Source organism: Peromyscus leucopus, chromosome 12 (genome assembly GCF_004664715.2).
Source record: "Peromyscus leucopus breed LL Stock chromosome 12, UCI_PerLeu_2.1, whole genome shotgun sequence".
Lineage (NCBI taxonomy): Eukaryota > Metazoa > Chordata > Mammalia > Rodentia > Cricetidae > Peromyscus > Peromyscus leucopus.
This window is the reverse complement of record NC_051073.1, coordinates 27,576,252-27,595,696: the sequence shown is the minus strand read 5'-3', so window position 1 is coordinate 27,595,696 and position 19,445 is coordinate 27,576,252. Positions and strand designations below refer to the sequence as shown.

At 40.0% G+C, this 19,445-nt stretch overlaps 1 protein-coding gene and 1 long non-coding RNA gene across 2 annotated transcripts in view; one reads left to right on the top strand and one right to left on the bottom strand.

The window, feature by feature from the left end:
• The window catches only part of Gbe1 (1,4-alpha-glucan branching enzyme 1), a 253,228-nt gene that overhangs the window by 24,100 nt on the left and 209,683 nt on the right, over window positions 1-19,445 (top strand). The gene's annotated exons all lie outside the window — the stretch shown is intronic.
• LOC119088784 lies at window positions 1,837-9,340 on the bottom strand. Its single transcript, XR_005092511.1, has 2 exons — window positions 9,310-9,340; window positions 1,837-2,123 (listed from the first exon to the last, which is right to left on the bottom strand). It is a non-coding gene; the product is annotated as an uncharacterized LOC119088784 (long non-coding RNA).

The following is a 19,445-nucleotide window of genomic DNA, read 5'->3' as shown; positions in this document are numbered from 1 at the left end:
ATCAGTAATATACATTGTTGATTTTATTGCTCTTAAGTTTTCTGGGTGCTGAGATAAAATTCAGATATGCATTTCTGGGTGCTGAGATAAAATTCAAATATGCAGATATCCAGAGATGGAAATCTGGAGAAAATTAAGCACACCTGAATATGTTTAATATAAATTGAGACAAAAGTGTCTGAGTGTTCTTAACAGGAGTCTGGGTTTTATGCATTTATTTGAGCATGTAGAAGTGGCTAATATGGTTTGCTTAATTACTTGACACTTGGTTCAACAATGCCATCATTTAATCTCTTTGAGACTCCTAAGCATCTTTTGTTATGAAGGAAGGAAGGAGACATTGGTAGACTGGTAGAGTATATCTTGTATGTTCTGGGTACTCTTCTGTAACACTCAAATCCTGGTGAAGCTCTAGAAGACCCACCATTGATTATGAATGGAGAAACGTGTTGAGGAGATAGGCAGATCTCGGTGGCATCTGTGATCTGGGGAATGTCCCTGGAATACACTGCTGCCACTGCTGCCATTGACCTAGTAGGCACCTTGATTTCAGTGGGCACCGTGGCTTTCTGGAGTGCGAAGGCTCTAACAGTGCCTAGGCTTCAAGAGTACAACAGCTGTACTTTTTGTGATAGGCTTCAAGTGTCAGTAGAAATGGAGCCTCCTGTGGTGTTAGCTGATTGATCCCAATGTCTTTTGGAATGCAGTAGATTGGATCATAGTATGATTTCCTTGTGGTGGAAATGAGTATGAGCATGCTTATTTCTTAGTGTGACAGAAATTCTAGATATGTACTATAGAGACTTGACTACTGTTACTGACACAGTAGCTCTGTAATAACGGAAGACTGATATTCTGTGAGAGAAGACGTAGAATACCTACCATAAATAAATACTTTACATTTTGCCATTTACTAGGAAAACGCCCAGGCATATAAAAATTAGTAAAATATGTTCTCAATTATTCACTGGGATCTATAAGCCACTGTGATGTACAAGTAAAATTGGACCTTGATCACTTGGTACATTGCTTTTTTTTTTTTTTGACTTCGGGCTTCGCTTATGTATGCTGAGCTGATCTTAAACTCATGATCCTCTCCCTCAGCCTCCTGAGTGCTGGGATTATTGATGTATGTCACTACGGTCTGACCCTCAGTAAATTAACTCTGGGTTGAATTTGCCTCATTGTGAGTCCAGTGGGTCAACTAGCAAATCCCCAGTCATTCTTCCTATTTCCCGATTGCAGCAAGATGCGTATCATTTTCAGATGTTTTTCTTAATGATTTATTATGGAATGTGAACTATTTAGGGAAACCAAAGGCAGCCCTAAACTGCCATTCACTAACAGAAAACAAAAATGATCCCTATATATCCCTGGCTAAATCCAGAATATTGGACTCTTTTCAAGGTCTTGAAGGAAGCAACAATAGAGATTACCAAAACATCCTCTTGAGGTGCTGCTTTTAAATTTTTTATTCTTTGAGAATTTCATACATGCACACATTAAAATATGATTTTATATATAGTCTCTTCCCCATGTCTCCCCTCCAACTTACTTAATTCCTCCCAATAGCTTGCCCTCTTAAGTTCATTTCCTTTCCTCCTCTACAACCTTCTCCTCCTCTTCTTTAATAATTCAGTAAGTCCAATTAGTCCTGATCATATGTATATAGGTATGGGGTCAGCCACTAGAACTCTGGAAAACTACCGATGACCACACCTTCAAGGGAAAATGATTCTCGCTCCCCTATATGTTATAAACTTCCAATAGCTCCTCAGTTAGGAGTGTGGCATCATGATAATCTTCACCATCTTCATGAGAATTTTGTCTGGCTTGATCTTTTGTAGTTTTTTTTTTTTTAAGATTTATTTATTTATTATGCATACAGTGTCTTGCTGGTGTTATGTCTGCAGGTCAAAAGAGGGCACCAGATCACATTACAGATGGTTGTCAGCTGCCATGTGGTTGCTGGGAATTGAACTCAGGACCTTTGGAAGAGCAGCCAGTGCTCTTAACCTCTGAGCCATCTCTCCAGCTCTTTTTGTAGTTTTTGTGCAGGTGGCCATAGCTGGTGTCAGAAGCTTCTTTTTGCAGTGGGCAGTGGTCAATGCAGTGACGCACGACTGGTAAAGGCACAGAAAAGAAGAAACTTAGTTGTCATCCTTTACGGTACATCTTTATCTCCACCCACAACCCCCGTGTAAGAGCTGTAGGATGGGGAAGAGTGCCCTGAATTGCGGTCATTTGGACATGATATGGATATTGAACTCATGACTTTCTGGTTTTATGGATACATCTTAGAGAACCATCTTTGTATGGCAATCAATATAGTTCTTTGTAGTATATAGCAATTAATTGGACAATTAAAAAAATACTAATTAGTAAGAGCAATGAACACTTTCACAGTTTAATGCCAACATGATTGTGGGAGCCCGTTCTTGGGTTCTTTGTGGCGTTACCCAGCAGGTCCGAATAGAGGATGATCAGGACCACGGGCCTGAGTGCAGGTGTCTGAGATGGTCTGCACTTGGCTGTGCTGGGGGAGGTCTTTTGCTCCACCCCTTGGCGTCTCTATAAAAACCCTGGGCCAGAGATAGTCCAGGCCCGTTGGAATAGGTTCCAGGCCCTCTTGAGGCTATCCTTTATTTTCTATCTGTTTATTTCCGCAAGATTCTCTGCTATAAATCCTTCTATCTAATATTTCCTGCTGATCGCACTCAAGAAAACTCTGGGAAGCTGTGGGGGTGGTGGGTAAACGCCCCACAGAATGGCGCCGTGAACAGGGACTAATGAAAAAAGAAAAAAAAGGGACTGAAGAAAAAAAGGGGACTAAAAAAAGGGGGGACTAAAGACAAATGAACAGGGACTTAAGACAAAGTAATAGGGACTAAAGATAAAGGAAAATAATAGTTTTATTACAGAGTTTTTGGTGAAAGTGCTGAGTCAGCCCTGCCAGTGGAAAGGCATGCCGGTGTTATGGAATATATATATTTTTATATATATTTTTTGGGAAGGCAGGGGTTTTATCCTCGAGAGAAAAGGAAAGCGGACTGGAAGGATGTCCGATGCTGCAGCGAAATTCTCTTCTGTCAAAATTTTCTATCTTCTATCCCTTTCTCAATTTCTATCTGTGAAAAATAAGTAAGGTATAGGGTAGTAATATAGTTTAGGAAAAACTTAGAAGTGTAAGATTGTGTAGGAAAAAATAAGTAAGGCAACTAGACAGAAAAACTCTTCAATTTTCTAACTTTGGGGGCTTTAAAAGCAAACTGGGGAAAAAAATCTTTCTTTGGGCTTTTCAGGTAGTAAAAAAGCTCTTCTTTGAGCTTATGGGGAAGAAAAAGTTTCCTATGGAAGCTTTGACCTGGGGACAGCTGAAATGCTAAGTCCAAGCGGTAGGAGAAAGTGTTTTCTCCCTGAGGCAAAAATGGGGGTGTAAGAAGTCAAAGTTTAAAGTTGGGAAGTTTTGGGAAAAGTTGGTCTTTCTCCTGGGGAAAAAAATCTTTCTCAAACTCTAAAGCTTTTCTTGGAAAATTTTGGGGGAAAAATCTCTCTAAAAAGCCTTAATCTTTCTCTTAAGAAACTTAAAAACTAAAGCCTCTAACCTCTCTCAGGAGAGTAGAATCACCTGAAGATATTAGTATGGGGATCACCTGTGATTAGCTCTAAGGAAAACAAAAATTAAGACAGCAAAACCTCTCTAAGTTTTCAAGCTTTAAAAATCCTCCCTGCAATACAGGAGGCAGGAACAAGTTTCTAAAAACCTCTTCTAAGCTCTGTCTCTTCAAGCTGGTAAAAGACAGTGGGTCAGAGTACCCTGAGGGAAACGCTTGGGAGAGTAAGGGTAAAAAGCTACAGAGAGCCCAAAAGGGCAGTAAACTTTACCTGAGAAAAAAAAAAGCAAGCTTTTCAGTTACAGCCGAGCTGAGGCAACAAGGTTCTGTCTAAGTGAGCATTTCAGAATGAAAAGGTGCTCCTAATCTTCCTAAAGCAAAGATCCCCTGAAGCAATGCAAACTGTTAGCATTGTATCCTCGCTTCTGACCAAAAACCCAGAGGTGACTGGCCAGTGTCTCTGAGTTGGGGTGCATTTCGGGGATACTAGGGTTCCTGCAGTTATAAACTTCCTGGAGCACAGAGCTGAGGCAGGAAGGTGCAGGACCAGGGAAGATTGCTAATGAACAAACAAAGCTAAAGCCAGTGGGAGCGGCACAGTTGTCCACTTTCCTACAAGTCCGGGTTGATAGGTCCACAGCTGCAAAAAGAAATCTGAGAAAAGCTTTCCTATCAGAGTAGGGACCTTTCTAGGAACACAGTGGAGGAGCTGAACTATGTCTGAGGCAGTTGTGCTGCTGGGTCAGAGCGCTGTCTGGGGAGGGAGCCCAGCCAGGGCAGAGCGGAACTGACCAGGAGTGAAGCTTTCTTTTCTGTCAGAGAAAGCACCTCTTTGAGAAAAGCTTTGTTTCAATTGACTCCTATGAGATGAGGAGTGTAACCTGAGGGTGATTGCCTGAGCACCCAGACAAGCAAAGACAACCCATTGGGGGACTGGGCCAGGTGAAGGCCTGAAGAGGCAAAACACCCGTCCTAATGGGAGTTTAGAAATGGCAAAAACCTCCCTTGTTAGATTATTAGTCTGTTCGCAAACCACGCAGACCCCGAAACAGAAACGGACTAAAGCCCTACCTTCAGTAGCAGGGAAAGCCGCACTGTAGTGTAGGAAACTGTTTCTGGGTAGAGGGGATAAACTGAGACCAACTGGATACTGTCTGGGAGAAAGACTCTGAAGAAACAGAGCAGACAGATTCCTCCCAGAAAATGCATGACCTGACAAAGCTGCTAGAGTTTGGGGCAGATTCAGGGGGAGAAAAAAAGCCCCTACCTCCAAAGGCAGCTAGCAGAGGTACAGAGCCACAGACAGATACCTGAAGCTCTGCATCTGGGGGGAACGAACAAGCAAATGAGATAAATCAGTGGAGAAATCTCTGAAGGAGCTATGGAAAAGCTCTGTTGCAAATGATCTTGTTTTTCACTGGCTGGCTAAGGCAAGCACAAGCCCCGAGCAAAGTTGTTATCCGAAATGCCAGCCTCATTGCCGGCCGAGGCAGGTGTGGTTCTGATTCGGGGGCCAGTGTCTGATGAAGTTGAAACGCCTGTTAAAGCCAGCTGAGGAGAATAGAAACCTCCCAATGTGCCATAGCTGAAAATGTAAAGTGCTTGTTCAAATCTCCCGTTGCAAAAGCAAAAAAACTTTGTTCAAACCTCCGGGCAAGAATTTGTAAGCAAGTCTGGTAAAAGAGAACCAGTTGACTCTCAGACCCAAAAGAACTATGGAAATGATATAAGGGACTGATATAAGGGACTGATATGGGACTGATATTATTATGGACTGATATAAGGGAAATGCATTCTGGGAAAGGTAGTTTTTCCGCTAAAGATGGCGACATTGCCTGAAACACTTTTGTCAGCTCAAAAATACGTTCATGGTAACTTAAAATACAGCTTTAAAAAGAATAAGGAGGAAATCATCTAAGAGTTTAAGTGTCATTTCCAATGAAAAATTGAAAGGAGGCGCTTAGCGGTTTGGGGGTTGGTAAAATGCCTTATTTACCTAATAGCTGTGAAAAGTTTTTATGGTAGTTGGATGACAAAAAGCTACCTATAAGTGCAAACAAGCCACTTTAAAATCCTTAAGAAAGCAAGGAAAGCAGTTTATACACTGAATGTTGTCTTAGATATGAAGAAACTTATGTTGAAATTAAAAAGTTCTTTGCCTTTTGGACAAACTGCCTGCATGAGTAATTCCTTTGCAAATCTAATAAGGAGACAAGGAAACAGGCATTCAAAAAGAAATGACTGCTTTATAGATGGGAACAAACTTCAGAAAATCTAGCTGTCTTACAAAAGAGTTGCTTTACCTTAAAGTTCCTTATAAGAAATTAATGCTAAATATCACTGCTGCTAATAACATCAGGAGTTAAGCTAATGAAGTGAAAATACTAAATCCTGAAACTCAAGTGAATGGAAAGATCCTGCCGGGATTATGGAAGGTCCGATCCTGTGTTAATATGGGTCGAGGACATGTTTGTGTTTTTTCACAAGAGGAGAATGAAGCTCGGTGGTTACCGGAGCGTCTGGTAAGGAGCGTGGAACTAAGAAAAGTCAGCTCCCATGATGTTCCTATAAGAAGCGAATGAAAGTGACTCGTTTAGTATTTCTGAGGTTTTGTCACTGGTTAATACAAACAGTGAGGAAATAGAGTTCGGAGCTGTGCACTTTTGGCTTTACTAGCTCCTTTAGAAAATACCTAATAGCTGTGCATCTCTGTCAGAGCTATGCAGGTTGCTGAAAGAATCAGGCCCTTCCAGCCTTCTGCAGATGTCTCACCTTGGGCCTCTCACTGTAGCTTCCTATGCTCCTCGCCAGCTTCTCATACACCTTCAGCTCCACTCGGAGGACTGCAGCAGCTTTCATTCTGGGAGAGCAGCTGCTGCTTCAACTTCCCTTCTTCCTGTACCCTGCTCAGCTCCTGGCGGCGGCTGCAGACCTCCTGGGTCAGCTGCAGGTTGTGTCTCTCCTTCTCACTGATGTCTCTCTGCAACCTTTCATTTTCTTCCTTTACACTGATGTACTCTAGCCGAAGGTGCTCAAGACTTGCCGCCTTCCTGGACAGGGACTCAAGTAATTTTTCATTCTCTTTCTCTTTATTTCTGAACCCTTCCCCGAGCATCATACTGAGGGCTTGGTTCTGCTTCCTCAGGAAATGTATCTCTGACTTCAGAGAGCTGTGCAGCTCTGAGCCATAAGCAGCAACATTTATGGAACCTTGGTCAGCCTCAGACCCCTGCCGTTCCAGCTGATGAGTTATTTCAAGATTTTGTTTCCAGATTAATGCAAACGGCTAGCAGATTAATTAGTGATTCTGAAGCTGGACTTTTACTTGTAAAACAACTTGCATATGAAAACGCCAATGCAGCATGTCAGGCCGCGATACGCCCTTTTAGAAAAAAGGGAAACATTTCTGACTATATCCAACTTTGTTCTGATATAGGACCATCATACAATCAAGGGATAGTCATGGCTGCAGCATTACAAGGAAAAATGGTTAGGGATGTTCTATACCAGCAAAGACGCCCTAATTCCAGACAAGGGAAAGATATTGGACCTCCTGGAAGTTGTTTTGGGTGTGGACAGATGGGGCATTATATTAGAAGTTGCCCTAGCAAGAGAAGGGGCTTCGGATCAAATAGAGAGCCTGGGTTATGTCCAAGATGTAGGAGAGGGAAACACCAGGCTAGCGAATGCACGTCAAGGACAAATACCCAGAAGAGTCCGTTTCAGGGAAACGGACGGAGGGGCCCGCCCCAGGCCCCGACAAAATAGACCTTTGGGGTAATTCAGTCAATCCTCCGGCAAAGAAATATATTCAAGACCTCTGTAGAGCAACACCAGGTAGTGCTGGATTAGACCTCAGTTCTTCCATCTATACAGTTTTGACCCCTGAAATGGGAATGCAAGCCCTCCCTACAGGTGTTTATGGACCTTTGCCACAGGGCTCTGTGGGGTTATTGTTGGGCAGAAGTAGTACTACCATGCAAGGAATTCTAGTTGCCCCTGGAGTGATTGATGCTGACTATATGGGAGAAATAAAGGTGATGACTCATTCACCCACAAGAATTTCAGTAATAAAGATCGGTCAGAGACTTGCACAGTTAATCTTACTTCCTCAAATACAAACAAAAAATCCAATTAAAAGAGATAAGAGAGGAGAGGCTGGATTCGGTTCGTCAGATGCCTATTGGCTACAAGCCATAGGACCACAACGTCCAGAACTTACATTAGTCATAAATGGGAGAAATTTCTCGGGTCTTTTAGATATAGGCGCAGATTTATCTGTTATATCTGCTAGTCAATGGCCTGCTATGTGGCCCAAAATGGAGACTATTACACAGCTGCAAGGGATTGGTCAAACTCAATGTCCGGAGCAGAGCAGCGATGAGCTCTCCTGGAGAGATGAGGAGGGTCATGAAGGGACTTTTCGGCCATACATTGTCCCTCACTTGCCGGTAAATTTGTGGGGTCGAGATGTTATGAGCCGTATGGGAGTATACTTATATAGTCCCGATACAACTAGCTATGAACAAAAAGTTCCTGACCAAAAGTTAATGGAAATGTCATCTTTATCTCCTAAAGAAAAAACTAATAACGTTATGGAGCATTTTTAGGAAGGGTCATTGAGCAGCCTGTACTCCATGCAGATCCTATAACCTGGAAATCTGATCAGCCTGTGTGGATAGATCAATGGCCCCTAACTGAAGAAAAAATACAGGCTGTCCAGCAGTTAGTACAGGAGCAGCTGGATAGTGGTCACATTGAACCTTCCAATTCTCCCTGGAATTCTCCTATTTTCCTCATCAAAAAGAAGTCAGGGAAATGGAGATTATTACAGGATTTGAGAAAGATTAATGAAACCATACAACCTATGGGAGCTTTGCAGCCTGGATTGCCTATCCCTACTGCTATACCAGAAAATACGTATAAAATTATTTTGGATTTGAAGGATTGTTTTTATACCATTCCTTTAGCTCCTCAAGACTGTCAAAGATTTGCATTTAGTGTTCCCTCAGTTAACTTTAAAGAACCCATGAAAAGATTCCACTGGAAAGTTTTGCCCCAAGGAATGGTCAATAGCCCAACACTGTGTCAGAAATTCATAGCTCAAGCTATCCAGAGAGTTAGAGAGCAAGTTCAACAGACTTATATTATTCATTACATGGATGATATTTTGCTTGCACATAAAGACGAAGAAATTTTGCTTGACACTTTTGGACGGCTTCAGCACTGCCTTACCTGTGCTGGGTTAATTATTGCTCCAGAAAAAGTGCAAAGACACTCGCCTTTTCAGTATCTAGGACATGTATTATACCCTAAGGTGATAAAGCCTCAAAAATTGGAAATAAGAAAGGATGAGCTAAAAACTTTAAATGACTTTCAAAAATTATTGGAGGGGATTCAATGATTGCGCCCTTATTTAAAAGTATTTACTGGTGATTTGAAACCTTTAAGTGATATTTTAAAAGGAGAAAATGACCCTAATTCACCCAGAAAGTTAACTGAAAAAGTTAGACAAGTTCTTCTGCAAGTTGAAAAGGCTATTCAAAACCAGCAAGTACATTACATTAATTACGCCCTACCTTGGTATGCACATATTTTGCCCACTAGACATACACCTACAGCAGTATTATGGCAAAACAAGCCTCTCTTATGGCTACATCTTCCTGTTTCACCAGCCAAAGCGTTACAATCTTACCAAAGAAGCGGCTCGTTCAAAATAGTTAAAACAACTAGGAATGGCTAGTGCACAACCTGGGGAAGCTACAAAACATGTCATTATGCACTGCTTGAAGTGTTTTTTGTATATGGGTTTACCAAAAATTATTAAAACTGATAATGGTTCTGGATATAGTAGTAAGGCATTTCAACAATTTTGTACCCAATGGGAAATCGTACATAAAACAGGTATTCCTTATAACCCTCAGGGACAAGGTATTGTGGAAAGGGCTCATAGCAGTCTTAAAATACAACTTCAAAAAATAAATATAAAAAAGGAAGAAATTTACCCTCAATCACCACATAATGCATTAAACCATGCTCTTTTTGTTCTGAACTTTTTGAATATGGATGTCCGTGAGCAGTCTACTGCAGATAGATTTTGGCACAGTGGCACCCAAGCGAATTTCGCTCAAGTGAAATGGAAGGATCCCTGCTCGGGATTATGGAAGGGTCCCGATCCTGTTTTAATATGGGGTCGAGGACATGTTTGTGTTTTTTCACAAGAGGAGAATGAAGCTCGGTGGTTACCGAGCGTGGAACTAAGAAACGTCAGCTCCCATGATGTTCCTATAAAGGAAGCGAAATGAAAGTGGCTCGATTAGTGTTTCTGAGGTTTTGTCACTGGTTTAATGCAAACAGTGAGGAATAAGAGTTCGGAGCTGTGCCACTTTTGGCTTTACTAGCTTCTTTAGAAAAATACCTTATATTACCTAATAGCTGTGCAGTATTGGCGAAGAGCTTTGCAGCAGCTAAATAAGATAATTTCACCCTCAGCGTAAAGTTTTTCAGTAGAACAAACCAAAAGTACTGCTGTGATAGAAACGTTTGTTTGAATTGAAGTTCTTAGGGGAGCTATTATGAATTTGGGTGAAGGGACAGCCTCTAGTTAAAAACTGTCTACCGCTGACAGTGCATCTCTGCCGGTCCGGAACGGCTGAGAGAACTGGCAATTTTGGAGTGTGGCTTCGTCCTGAGAATGTTACAATCCCCTAGCAACAAGTATCACAACTCTATAATGACAACACTCACTAAATCCCAGTGCTTTATAACAAAGCTAACTATAAATTGTAAACTTTAGAAATGATGTACGTACTTCCTGTCTAGTTAAGAGAATCTTTCTGATAGAGATGGTGATAATTAAGAGTAAGAAGTAGAAAGACGAATATAAGATATGTGAGTTTGTAAAAATTCTGTCTTGTTAGATCTGTGTTAAGAAATCTTTAGGTGTTTGCTAAGTTAGATATATGCTAATGGTAGCCTATATAAGTTTGTAAAATAGATCAATAGAGTTCCTTTAAGAATATAAGCTTGTAAGAAGTATCTAAGGTAGTCTTAAGACATGTAGTAATAAGCTTGTAAGATGCTAGTTGTAAATGTAAGATTAAATAAGAAATAAGATGGAATGAATATAAGTATATAAGAATTAATAGGAAATATATTTGCTAAAGTAGTTCTATAAAGTATGAATAAGTAGATGTTAATGTTGTATGTGAGTTTGTAAAAACGTGTAAATGTTGAATATGAGTCTAAATGCTTTGCAAGGCAAAAAAATGTTATATGTGAGTTTGTGAAAAAGTGTAAATGTTAAGTGTGAGTCTATTAATGTATATGGTGAAAACACCTGAGACACAGGAGATAGTGTCCTAGTAGACTGCAAAGTAGGCAGTCTGAATGGTTTCAAAAGCTCCAGAAGCCGCTAAGAATGGCGGATGCCAGAACCAGCACAAGGCATCCGCAGCTGAGATCCGTGGAATATCAACGCAGCACAGAAAAACCTGAGCTAACAGCAAAAAACGGTACTGTTTAAAATATTACTGTAACTAAAAAGGTCTGTCAGTGAGAACAAAAGTTGCAGAGACGCTTGTTTGAACAAAAATTAACTGCAAAAAGTTTTGGTTGAAAAAACGTCTCTTCATATTTGGAAATGAAAGCTTGATACCAGAATTTATTTCTTGTTTGAACTTTTTGAACTTAAAATGAGATAAAATTACAAAAAGATTTTGGTTATGGATTTCTCATATTTGGAAGGCTAGTACCAGAATTTATCATTTGAATTTTGGTACTTAAATGAAATGAACAATAGAGATTTCATTGCAATGGGACAGTTTTGAGTAATGACCTAGGAACGGTTTTCTGGAATTGGGTTAAAAATGGAACTGTTTAAACGAAGAAATGTATTTCTACTTAGAATCAAGATGCAATTTTGTGTATGCGTATATGCTTTATTTACTGGTGATTCATGAATTGTTTTGTGGAACTGTTTATGTAAGAATGGAATTACTTATGGAACTGGTTTTGTGTTACAAATGGAACTGTTTAAACAGAAAAGTTTGGGTTTTCTAACTAGGCTTGAGATTTTGCTTAAAATTATAAAGAAAAGGGAGAGTTAATATTCCTTAGTCTATTTAATTTAAATTGTTGTTTGAATGGATTAATGTCATGTTTTGTTAGTAAGAAATGCAAATGGGGTATACTAAGAGACTACTTTTAAAGTGTGTAAAGAGTTTTATTAAGAAACTGCTTTTGGATGTTTTGCTAAGTTTTCAAAGTATTAATGGTTAGATTGAAAATATTGCTTTTCAGTATGGGTTTGTAGGAATTGTATAAGTTTGGGTTCCTCTAACTAGGTTTGAGTTTTTGTTTAAAAATTATAAAGAAAAGGAGGAGCTATGAGATTGAATTATGTTCGCAGAAACCTATTGATATTAATGCACCCTGGTTTTGTGGAGTTAAGGAAATATTTGTTTGATGTGAATACATCGAAGTTTTTCCTATGTTCTGTTAACAAGAAAATTCAAATGACTGAGTTAAAGTTGTAAGATGGAGAAAATTGTTAACTATATATAGCACCATATATGCTAATTCAAATGGTTCTGTTAAGAGTTTGCTTTGAGTTGTAAGATTGAGAATTGTGACTATGTATAGCAATATTTATGTTAACCTGTTAATGGTAATGATGAAGCTAAGGGATTTTTTAAGTTTGTAGTTGCCTTAAGAGTTTTTGGTTTAGAAAGGGCTTGAGGCAGCTAAGACTGCTGTAGTCACCTTGGACCTAATTCAAAAGAGAAATGCCATCTGTATCATCCTCTACTCCCATACTGGGAGGTGTATCAGCTATGGAGATTGCTGTAAGCCATTAATAGTTATTTTTTTATATATTAAGAAGGGGGGACCTGTGGGAGCCCGTTCTTGGGTTCCTCGTGGCTTTACCCAGCAGGTCCGAATAGAGGATGATCAGGACCACGGGCCTGAGTGCAGGTGTCTGAGATGGTCTGCACTTGGCTGTGCTGGGGGAGGTCTTTTGCTCCACCCCTTGGCGTCTCTATAAAAACCCTGGGCCAGAGATAGTCCGGGCCCGTTGGAATAGGTTCCAGGCCCTCTCGAGGCTATCCTTTATTTTCTATCTGTTTATCTCCGCAAGATTCTCTGCTATAAGTCCTTCTATCTAATATTTCCTGCTGATCGCACTCAAGAAAACTCTGGGAAGCTGTGGGGGTGGTGGGTAAACGCCCCACACATGATGACAGTTTTCTTTATCTCTCTCAAGACATGGTGTATTGGGATGTTAATCATCTGAATATTTTGAACCTGTCATCCAGGGCTAGTACATACATAGACATAATGATACTTTTGAAATGGGTGGACCATGTGCACTAGTGCGTAGCCTTTAAGCTCGGCTGATTTAGCATTCTAACCTTTTTCCAGCTTGCTTCAAATGTTCCCAGATTCCTCCCACACATCACCTTTAAAGGTTTTCCGAAGTACTTCCACAGTGTGTGTATGGTAACACAAACAGCTGCACTGCTCACTACCAGTTTTGTGGATTAGGCACATTTCATCACGTGACAAATTGAGCGGAACAGCTTCAAGGAAGAAAGGGTCATTTTGGTCCATTGCTTCTACCAGTTCTGGCTTGGACCTGTTACTTCTGTGCCTGTGGGTAGTGAGGTAGAGGGTCATAGTGAGAAGTGTGTGGTGAAGAGAAATACTTTCCATCGTGGCAAATGTGGTTTGAGAGCATGAGAAGAGATTGTGCGGGGGAAAGATGTACTTTTCAGGAACACAGCCCAAGTGACCTACCCACTCTAACAGGGTCTTTGGGATCTTAGGACTTTAGGATGGAAAGAAGAAACAGAGGCCATATCTGAATAGTATTTATACAGCTGATTTACAACAAGAATGTTAGTAGACGCACTGCAGATCATTCCAAATGCCTAACTTCTGAGTTATCATTTCTAATACTGAATGATAAGAGAAGGAGCTGTTAATCTAATTCAAGAAGTCAGTTACAGGAAGGGAGTGTGGAGAGGAAATGTCCCTCCCCCTTACTAGGCACTGGTGAAGCTGGAAGCCTATTTATGTTATCTGTTCAGTGTTGTGTTCTTAGGGCAGAGAACGGGGTGTGGGATGATAGAAAATGAGATTGAGAGACACATAAAAGATAACTGGCAGTCTGCTCATTTTGCCTCTCACCCTGTGCTCTTTGTCTTTCTAAGGTAAAGAAAAATGTAGGATCCTGATTTGATGATATGTAAAAATTCCATAAGCCACCCTGTAATCGAGTGTTGTCAGAGACCTGGTCTCCTACCTGAAACATAATGCTAGTAACTTCATTGTTCATACAAGGTAGCATGAGACAAAAAGAGAGATGGATTGAACATAACACAGTTAGAAACCAGACCTATCTCTGTAGATGGGCATGAGACTCAGTTTATGATTACGTCTGTTTCTATATTGACTTCCTGACACTTCTTATGATGTGATTGTTATGAGGAAATTGCATGAAGTGGTCAGTACCTGTTTGTCTTTACGATGTTTCTTTTTTTTCCATTTTAAAAAAATTTTATTATTAAAAAATGTTCTATTCATTTTACATATCAACCACAGACCCCCCTGTCCTCCCTCCTCCCACAACCTACTGCCTGGTTCCCACCTCCTCCAAGGCAAGGTCTCTCATGGGGAATCAGCAGAGCCTGGTACATTCAGTTGAGGCAGGTCAAGCCCCTCCCGCCTGCACCAAGGTTGTGCAAGGTGTCCCACCATAGGCACAAGCTCCAAAAAGCCTACTTATGCATGATGGACAGCTCCTGATCCCACTGCCTGGGGGCCCCCTACCCCATTCAAGTTAAACAACTGTCTCAACTATCCAGAGGGCCTAGTCCAGTCCAGTAGATGAATTTCTAAACAGTCTTATTAAATAAGAAACACAGAGCCAAATACAGGGGTGCAAGCCATAGAGATCAGAGCAGTAGCCGCTAACTAACCTTTGCTCACCATGTTGTTATATCTTCCCAAGAGAGACTTTTCCTGTCTAACCTTTGCCCTTATTGCCATCCTGTTCTACCTTCTCATTGGCTCTAAGCCCAGCCACATCACTTCCTCATCACTGCCTGTCTATACAGATCTCCAGGTCACTATGGTTGGTACTGGGATTAAAGGCGTGTCACCAGGCTTGGCTGTGTCCTTGAACACACAGAGACTCTGCTTGCCATGTGATCAGATTAAGGGCGTGTGTTACTAACCACCTGACTTCTGTTTATGGCTGGCTATGACCTCTGAACTCCAGGCAAACTTTATTTATTAACATACAAATAAAATATTACATTTCAGCACAAATAAAGTATCACCACACAGCCACATGGGGGTTCCACAGCTATTGGTCCACAGTTCATGAGTTTCCACTAGTTTGGCTGGCCGTCACTGTACGTTTTTCCCATCATGATCTCCATGTCCCTTGCTTATAGAATCCTTCTTCTTTCTCATCGATGTTTCTTTCTTTCTTTTTTTTTTTTTTTAAATTAGGAATAAGGGACAAGAGGGTTCTTCCTCCACCATTCTCTTTCAGGAATTAGAATGTACTTGTGCTTCCCATTCCTTTTCTATATATTGGTCACCTGATAGGCTTAGCACTAGACAGGTTATTTACTGTTTGCCACATTTTCTCTGTCTAGTTCCTTTTGTTACTACTTTGCCTGTTTTTGCGTTTAGGGGAAAATTGGATGTTGCGATTTTCATATTATTCCATTATCCATCTTTGTTAGAATAGATCTATAGCCAGGGTAATTAGGAGGCTTATGAATATAATTAAAATAAATCAGTTTTCTCTTGCATTATAGTTCTACCACGTGCCTATCCGTAGAGTTCCTACAGCAGAAATTACTAATTTTTCTTTTTTACAAACTTTAAATTGCTTTGATACATTTAATTATGTTTAAGATGACAGTTGCTTTTGTTTCTATAATATGTATGTGGGCCAGATTCTTGTTGGAAGAGACATTTTAAAATTCAGACAGTCTGACATTGCCTTCTTCTCTCTTTAGTATTGTGTATCCTTTGATTCATCTGCAACATTTTATAGTACTTATGATGCTAAATACATATACAAATAAAGTAGATACCATCAGGAAATCATTATTTATTATAAAGGTAGTAATTAGAAGAGTTAATTGCTAATTGTGTATAACTAGATGATAGGATTCTAAATATTCACTGTGTCAGCATCTTAGAAAACCATCTCTTTTCTTGACAATCGTGGCTGGATGTCAGTGTTAGTGAAAAAAGGCTACATAAGAATCTTTACTTAGGAGGCCATCAGGATAGGTGAGAGTTATGAGAAACCAAATGTCACTTCAATTTATTCAGCAGGAATTTATCATCCAAAAAGAGCTTAGAATTACACTGTCTACATTTTTCTTTTTTTTTTTTTTCTGAAAGTTTTACTTTATGTTGACATTCATATTCTCCTTTGTATTTTAGCTTGATATTTGTTAAGGTTCTTTTTTTTTTTTTCTAATTTGACTAATTCCTTTGAAGACCTTTGTCTTGTGTTACCTGATGATTACTACCTGATAGCTGATTAAAATTCTTTATCTGTAAACATTCAAGTGTAAACATTTAAATTAAGCATTTCAATTTAGCAAGTCTGCCCTGACACTACGGAAGGAGTTTGTCACTTGGTGAAGTCACCATCTGTTGGCTTATAGCTCCTCCAGCATTCATCTGAGAGGAAGGATCCTCTTGTGGTAGATTAGTCATCTGTGACTGTTCCGTTTGTTCTCAAATAATGATTTATACCTGCGACCTTCTTTTTACGGTGCTATGGCATGCATTGTATCAAGGGAGAGAGCGTGTGCTGTTTGTGAAACTTCTACTAGGAAATTTTGCCTAGGAAATAAGCATGCTTGTATTTTAGTTAGAAGTCAAGCATCCTGACCATTAGTTTCCTTAGTTTGATTAAATATTACCATGGTCATATTTCTGCCTTCCTTATGGAAGAGATTAAAATTAGTAGCCCTCCTTACCACAGCTATAACTTACTTCTTCATGCTTCATTGGCACACAGTCTATCTAGGTTAGACCATTTTGGTACTCACAGCGAAGCAAGCATCTTCCGCTCTGAGCAGTGATCACTGTGACATTTGGAGTAATCCCTTTGTTGACACAGACTGGTAGCACAGCTTGTGCAGTGTGTCCCAGTGCTGCCTAGCATCTTCCTTATATAGCTCTTCTATGTATAACCCTTTGAGTGGTCCCTGATTCTGCTTGTCCGGCCGGAAACATCTTCTTGAAAAGAAACCCAAGGCTTAGTCTAGAGAAGGGACAATTTTATATATAATCCGAATGTATCTCAGAGTGTCCTGAGGTCACTTTTAGTAAAGCAAGCAAGCAATAACCATCCCCTTCCCCCACCAAAGAAAAGCAAAAATTCTAGTTGGAGATGTATTGGCAGAGGCTATAACCCTGAAAGGAGAAATATGATTGTGTTAGAAATAAACGCACATAAATTTTACCAGACTTAGAACATGAGATATAATTGCTTTTTTATATGATTCATTGTATTTCCAGAAAAAGACCTAAACAAATAAATAAAATGAAATGAAAGAAAAAATAAAAAGATGATAAATATCCTCTTGAAAAGTTTAAATAACATTCAGTAAGAAGGGATATATGTAGCAGTAAACATTTAAAATAGTTTGAGGTACGTATAGGAAAATGTGTGTGTTTATATTCCTGTTCATGACTCCTGTCTCCAGAAATTGTGCCCAGAGACATGACTTTTGGTAAGCAGCCCACATTCTATGATTTTGGCTAACATTCCTGTTGGGTCAAATGCAGAGGGAGTAAAGTGGAGAACAGATTTAAGGGCTGATCCTTGCACATGAGGATTTATGTGACACTTGCCTAGGGTTAGTATCTGCATCTGGCTTTCGACTGTTTGCTCATAAAGACATACTCACTTTGCCCCAGAACTTAGATTTGCATCTTTCTTAATTTTTGTTTTCAGTGTACAATCCACACTGATATGTATGTTATGTATTACATGAAGCCATTAAATAAGTGTTTGCTGTCTGACAGGATAATATATTATATATAATGGCACCAGAATTGCCATTGTTACAGACTGTGGAAGCCAAATAAGGAAATTTTGGAATAGTTGGGGGGTTATTACTATCATTATTTTTGTATTTGTTGTTCTGATAAAACTCATGGTTCTCTTTTTTTGGTTACGAGGATTTTAGATGGTACGTGACTGTCAAAATAATATATTTTAACATCCATCTTGATACCACAGAGCTGTGGGAAATAACTGGGAAAAGTATGATAATGAACATAATGTAGTAGGAAGCATTTTCATCTTTCATGTTTAGAAAATTAATAAGGAATTGGTGGCAAACACTCTTTAATTGGTTTTAAATCTGTTTCTTCTTGCAATGCCCTCTATAACATATTTTAAGGGCATACACTTATGTTTCTTGTAGAATGAAGCTTTTGTTGCATTCAGGCCTCTCTCAATTACAGCCATGCTCACTGATCCAGTGCAGAAACTTAGGATGGATTCTGGTGGAGAAAAATGTCAAACACCCTTTTCTCTGCAGTTGTTAAGCTGCCCACTTCTTGATGGATGCAATTATTACTTAGGGGGTGGACTCTGGCAACAAGTTGAAGGGAGGGAGCTGGAAGCCCAGTGTTTTCCAAGGACTGGAAATACAAACCACCACACAACCAGGAACACAAGGGAGCAAGGAAGTCCAGCTCCAGCTTTGATGTTGGAGTTGATTTGTGAGGCAGAAGGACAAGGACTTGTCCTAGCAGGTGAGCAAGAGGTGAGCAGATAGAGTGAGTGGCTGCAGATGCGACATTCACAGCTGCCTCGCGCTTCTCTGGAAGTTTTCACATAGAAATAGTGTTACTCTTGAGGGTGCAGAGGCAGCTAGCTCATATGCTTGCGCGCGGTAACTGGTCTTCGAAGAGAACGAGCCCCTCATGCTTCAGTGCCCCTGCTCTTAGTATTTACTGTTTGTAAGGGTGTTTGTGCGAATGTAGCCGAAGTCAGAAAAAGGAAAGGAAATAAGCATTGAAGCAAACAATAATAAAATAGATCCATCACTGGGATTTTATGTGCAACAGGCAGTGGAGTAATTTAAGATACACTTCACTGTTTTGTTTGTTTAAGGGGAAAATGGGAGGTGGATAAAATGGGCTAGTCACTTGTCCTGCTGCTATTGATGCCGTCTTTAAGGCTTTTTTTTTTTTTTCTTTATTCAGCGTTGAGACTGCATGTCTGGGGTGATGTGGAGTTCACATTTTGAGAGCCGCTCAGGAAATCCATGGGGTTTTACAAACATGTTATATATCCTTGAGGAAATGATGATGCAAGAGAAGTAAAAGCAGCGAGGGACCACCCCCGGACTGTAATTAGCTGAGCACAGGAATCATGTTTTTAATTAATTAACAGTGTTTTAAGTTCAAGGGATATTTTACCACCGGTGTCTACAATATTCAGGCTCTAGATTAGATCTGAGATTTAAGTAGATTATGCATATTTGAAATTAAATGAATATACACAGCTAGGTTTCATGTGTGCAGGTGTGTGCTCATGTCTCGGAAAGTAAGCATTCTTTTGAGTGAAAATAAATGATTGAAAGGCTTTGGGGAAGTGGACATGGGCAGAATCAATCAGCTTTGAGTTTTAACAGGCTTATTTCATTAGTGTGAGCCATGCTAGTAGGTCATACACTTAAACTATGACAATTTGGACTTTTTGTTTGTGTCTGAATGGATGTATGAGCACCCTGTACATGCTAATAAACTTTTGGAGTGGGAGGTTGTGAG